This window comes from Schistocerca cancellata, chromosome 5 (assembly GCF_023864275.1).
Source record: "Schistocerca cancellata isolate TAMUIC-IGC-003103 chromosome 5, iqSchCanc2.1, whole genome shotgun sequence".
NCBI lineage: Eukaryota > Metazoa > Arthropoda > Insecta > Orthoptera > Acrididae > Schistocerca > Schistocerca cancellata.
In genome coordinates this window covers 132610736-132616767 of record NC_064630.1, presented here as the reverse complement: position 1 = coordinate 132616767, position 6032 = coordinate 132610736, and the positions used below count along the sequence as shown (strand labels likewise).

At 47.0% G+C, this 6032-nt stretch overlaps 1 pseudogene; it reads left to right on the top strand.

Moving 5' to 3' along the window:
• The first annotated feature begins 2165 nt into the window (after positions 1–2165).
• On the top strand, positions 2166–2283 carry LOC126189737 (5S ribosomal RNA; annotated as a pseudogene).
• The last annotated feature ends 3749 nt before the right edge of the window (positions 2284–6032 follow it).

Genomic DNA, 6032 nt, shown 5'->3' with positions numbered 1-6032 from the left:
TTGTGGGAATCTCGCTGTCACGGGACGGAATTTCAGCAGTTAATGCAGGTTTTAAAGACGGAAAGTCATTAACATTAAGTGCTACATTTTCAGAGGTAGTAACAGGATCCACGACCGCCGCCGGCTCTGTTGTATTACTGGCTGGCAACAAATAGTTGAGTGTCAATTTCCGGCGTTGCGTAAGGTTATTTGTTAGCACAAATACACGGCGAGGGCAGTCCTGACGGAGGTGAGCAGACTCGTTACATACATGACATGTAGGGGTTTGCCCTGAGTACATAACATGCGCCTTGTGCCCGTCAACAAAGATGTGGGAGGGAATGTTTGCTTTCACTTCCATCTCCACGGAGCGAATGCCGTTAAAGCACTGCAGCTTGAAATGCGAAGCCCACCTTTCGTTGACTATTTGCCTGACAACCCCATACTTTGAAAGGACATCTTTAATTTTCGAATTGTCTACTTCTATGGGAATATTCAAAACCCTAACATTCCTAATTGCAGACTCGGAATTCCGGAGTTTGACAGTACTTTTAGTACCATCACGGTGTATAAATTCCGTTTCATAACCAAATTTTGCCAGAAAGCGGTCTACACTCGCGGAATCGTTAAACTTTACAAAAATGCAGTATTCATCAGAGTCCAGCTGCATGGTATGAACAGATTCAGAATGAAGGCCAATTACCTCGGTAATCCAGTCGTGTATTTCAAGTGCAGAGGGCTGTACTCGACGGGTGTACTTGTCGAAGGTGAAAATCACGGTGTTTTTCTCACGGAGTGTGCCATGGTGTTCTGCAGCGAAGAAATCTCGGACAACGCCAAAATCCCAACGGCACTTCGTAGAAAGATGACACGAAAGAAGACCAAATGCTCAATTGATAACGTTTAATTCACGTGCAAAACGTCAATAAACGAGCACAAAACACGAAAACACTGGCGAAAACACTGAACGTTCACGGAGCAGACTTGAGGAGCGTGCGACCGCTGCGGCAGCTAATGCCAGACTTGCTCAGCCATCGCGGGCACGGAGGATAGTGCATCTGCAGGGACTTATCCCTTGCACGTTCCCCGTGAGATCCACATTCCCAACATGTCCACACCACTACATTCGTAGTGCGCCTAATAGATGAAGTACATCAACGCCTGTTTGCAGCTAGGGTGTCCATTTAATTATCATTTCATTTCTGTCAAAGCTGCATGGTCATCCACGGTAACTGTTCTTTCGGGAACAGATACTACCGTCATATATAGATAGTAGATATACTGATAATTGTTTCTACGTCGACCGCCAACACATAGCGTAATGGCATAGCTACTAGAGTGCCACATGTGTCTACTCTTTAATAGTGAATACTCACAGCTGTAAGGCACATGTGGTGCATACTAGTGAGAAAATCAGGCAACAATGCCACGGAGAGGCATTCGTGCTTCCTACAGCCGAGTGAGTTTTGGAAGGCGTCAATTTGTGGCCTTACGAATGGCGCGCCGATCCTTTCGCAGATTTGCCACACAAGTTGCACGTGCTGCGCCAGTTGTGCAACGATGCCGGTGTCAGTGAACATTCTCGCACCTGCAGACGAATTTCTGGACGTCCTCGGACCACAGTCACCCTCGAGGATCGTCGTGTAGAAAGGGCAGCAATGGCATATAGCACAGCTGCCACAGCTCAAATAAGAGGACTTGTGAGCCCAGGCGTGTGAACACGGACTGCTATGAACGGTTGTTAGCAGTGTGATACGGACATGCACATCCATAGCCCGCCTTCCACTCACGCCACACCATCAACGTGCACGGCTCGAATGTGCCGTCAGACAACCACTTGGAAAATGGAAATGCGCGTCTTGGTCTTCAGCAGTGGAAGCAGATCCTGCCTGCAGGCAAATGGTTTTCGTTTACGCGTAAGACGCAGACCTGGTGAGCACTGTCTCATAGGATGGATTCGTTCACGACAACTGACCCTACCTTCGCGATGTGAGGTGTGATAAGCTACAGCTCTTTCACCTTTGGTGTTCAGGAGGAGCGCTAACCCTACGTGCAGAACGTTGTTACACCCGTTCGTTTCGCGTTCTTACAACAGAAATATGATACGGTTTTCCAACAGGATAATACTCACCGACACAGTGCCCGTGAAACTGACATGCTGTGCAAGACGTGCAGCAACTTCCCCAGTAAGCGCCATACCATGTTGAATACACTGGTTCTCGTCCCATCACCGAAGTTAAGCAACATCGGACCCGGTTAGTACTTGGATGGGTGACCGTCTGGGAACACCGGGTGCTGTTGGCTCTGTTCGATACAGTTCCCCACAGTCGTTTAATGAACAAACTAGAAGCATATGAACTATCAGACTAATTGTGTGATTGGATTGAAGAGTTCCTTGACAACAGAACGCAGCATGTCATTCTCAATAGAGAGAAGTCTTCCGAAGTACGAGTGATTTCAGGTGTGCCGCAGGGAGTGTCGTAGGACCGTTGCTATTCACAATATACATAAATGACCTTGTGGATAACATCGAAAGTTCACTGAGGCTTTTTGCAGATGATGCTGTGGTATATCGAGAGGTTGTAACAATGGAAAATTGTACTGACATGCAGGAGGATCTGCAGCGAATTCACGCATGGTGCAGGGAATGGCAATTGAATCTCAATGTAGACAAGTGTAATGTGCTTCGAATACATAGAAAGAAAGATCCCTTAACATTTAGCTACAAAATAGCAGGTCAGCAACTGGAAGCAGTTAATTCCATAAATTATCTCGGAGTAGGCATTAGGAGTGATTTAAAATTGAATGACCATATCAAATTAATTGTCGGTAAAGCAGATGCCAGACTGAGATTTATTGGAAGAATCCTAAGGAAAGGCAATCCGAAAACAAAGGAAGTCGGTTACAGTACTCTTGTTCGCCCACCGCTTGAATACTACAAACCGGTGTGGGATCCGTACCAGATAGGGTTGATAGAAGAGATAGAGAAGATCCAACGGAGAGCAGCGCGCTTCGTACAGGATCATTTAGTAATCGCGAAAGCGTTACGGAGATGACAGGTAAACTCCAGTGGAAGATTCTGCAAGAGAGATGCTCAGTAGCTCGGTACGGTCTTTTGTTGAAGTTTCGAGAACATACCTTCACCGAGGAGTCAAGCAGTATACTGCTCCCACCTACGTATATCTCGCGAAGAGACCATGGGGATAAAATCAGAGAGATTAGAGCCCACACAGAGGTGTACCGACAATCTTTATTTCCACGAACAATACGAGACTGTAATAGAAGGGAGAATACATGCGATTACATAGAAAGAAGGATCCTTTATTGTATGATTATATGATAGCAGAACAAACACTGGTAGCAGTTACTTCTGTAAAATATCTGGGAGTATGCGTGCGGAACGATTTGAAGTGGAATGATCATATAAAATTAATTGTTGGTAAGGCGGGAATCAGGTTGAGATTCATTGGGAGAGTCCTTAGAAAATGTAGTCCATCAACAAAGGAGGTGGCTTACAAAACACTCGTTCGACCTATACTTGAGTATTGCGCATCAGTGTGAGATCCGTACAAGATCGGGTTGGCGGAGGAGATAGAGAAGATCCAAAGAAGAGCGGCGCGTTTCGTCACAGGGTTATTTAGTAAGCGTTACGGAGATGTTTAACAAACTCAAGTGGCAGACTCTGCAAGAGAGGCGCTCTGTATCGCGGTGTAGGTTGCTCGCCAGGTTTCGAGAGGGTGCGTTTCTGGAGGGTGGGTTTCTGGATGAGGTATCGAATATATTGCTTCTCCCTACTTATACCTCCCGAGGAGATCACGAGTGTAAAATTAGAGAGATTAGAGCGCGCACGGAGGCTTTCAGACAGTCGTTCTTCCCGCGAACCATACGCGACTGGAACAGGAAAGGGAGGTAATGACAGTGGCACGTAAAGTGCCCTCCGCCACACACCGTTGGGTGGCTTGCGGAGTATAAATGTAGATGTAGATGTAGAACAGATAGAGGTACTCAAAGTACCCTCCGCCACGCACCGCACCGTCAGGAGGCTTGCGGAGTATGGATGTAGATGTAGGTCTCCGGACGTGTCTCCAGTCGGGCAGCTATGGGACGTTATGGGATGAGAAGTGGCTCCCGTGGCTCGTCAGTCAGCTGCTCGTACAGAACTACGTGGACAGGTACGTGGCATAACATATCCCAGGAGAGTATTTGCTTTCTGCATGATCAGCCTGATGCCAGGGTCAGCGCCAGCATTGCCACCCGTGGGGGCTACATCATGTACTAAATATGGATGTTTCACCAGGTGCTTCTGATGTGTAAGCGTAATCATTTTATGTGATGCATATGCACTGTTGCAAGAATAAATCTTGAGTACTTTTTTCCCGGTACTGAGTGTCGTAATAATCTAGGATGTTTCCCCTAGTTGAGGAGTGTCAAGTGTATGAAAGACTTTTAGTAACTGCCGTACTCCACAGAGGCGAAACGTCGCCTCGCGCAGCTCCTCGGCGCCCCTCACCTGTGCAGAGTGCGACGAGCAGCGCGGCGTTGGCGGCGACGCCGACGGCGGCCACGAGCCCGGCGCCGGCCAGCAGCAGGCTCTCGTGCCACGCGACGGCGCCCTCCGCCGCCTGGCCGCCGCCCCCGCCGGGGCCCGCCTGGCGCGCCATCAGCCCGCGCACCACCTGCTGGCGCGCCGCTCCGCGCCTAGCCGCATCTGCACACCACAGCACTACCTGCCACCAATGCACAGAATTTGTGCACATTACAAGTTCATCACGTGTTGATGTAAGCGTACAGGGCGATTCATTTGCCTTTAACTATGGGTTGTATGCAACCCGCAACATATCTTCTGGTAAACCTTCCGGGATGTAAGGTCGTGGTCCATGAAACTCTTCAGCTCCTAACGTATCGTGCAGAGCTGCGCTGGACATCTTCAGAGGGGTGTTTCTCCTCCGGTGAGTCTTGCCGACTGACGGGTCAGACGTCTGAGAGCGTCTTATATATCGCAGAAAGTGGGCGTGACCAGAGTTACACATGATATGCAGAGATAATCTTTGTCAAAGATAAAACTTAACTATCGATCGTAATCTCGTCACGGATAAAACTGTCTAGCAATTCTGTAGTGCTACTGTCCAAATATCACTAAGTTTCATGGTCTCTTCTTTCCGATTAAAATTATCCCTATGTTTATATATTTCAATTGCTTCTCTACAAAGCCGTGGGTAATAGTTCGTCGTCGTAGATAAAATTTTTGTTTCGGAAAACATAGGGATAATTTTAATCGGAAAGAAGAGACCATGAAACTTAGTGATATTTGGACAGTAGCACTACAGAATTGCTAGACAGTTTTATCCGTGACGAGATTACGATCGATAGTTAAGTTTTATCTTTGACAAAGATTATCTCTGCATATCATGTGTAACTCTGGTCACACCCACTTTCTACGATATATAAGACGCTCTCAGACGTCCGACCCGTCAGTCGGCAAGACTCACCGGAGGAGAAACACCCCTCTGAAGATGTCCAGCGCAGCTCTGGACGGAACGTTAGGAGCTGAAGAGTTTCATGGACCACGACCTTACATCCCGGAAGGCTTACCAGAAGATATGTCATCCGGTCGTGAAAGCCTTCATACTGCAACCCGCAACACCTTCAAATACCATCTGCTAGATTTTCATATACTCTAGGTCGCTAAGCGCAAACTATTAGTCCTACAGAGAAGAAAAGGATACGATTTTTTTTGTAGGAAATTAATATAGCTAAATTTTGTACTGGGCCAATTTCCGAATTATTCAAGAAAAAATTACAAAAGTGACCTACAAACGAGATTTTTCTTGAATGACTGCAAAACTGTCGTCTACAGCAAAAATGTATGTAGGTACAATATTTAACCACATTATATTTCCTACGAAAATGTCCTCTGGCCGTGCACGGCTCGCGTTTATCCCATTTATTGTTTGTCATCTTCTATTGCTGTACTGCCGCCTCGTTTTCTTATTCCGTTTACTGGCGTCTCTAACTTCCTGCCCTGATTGTTGCCAGCATCATAATGGCTTAAA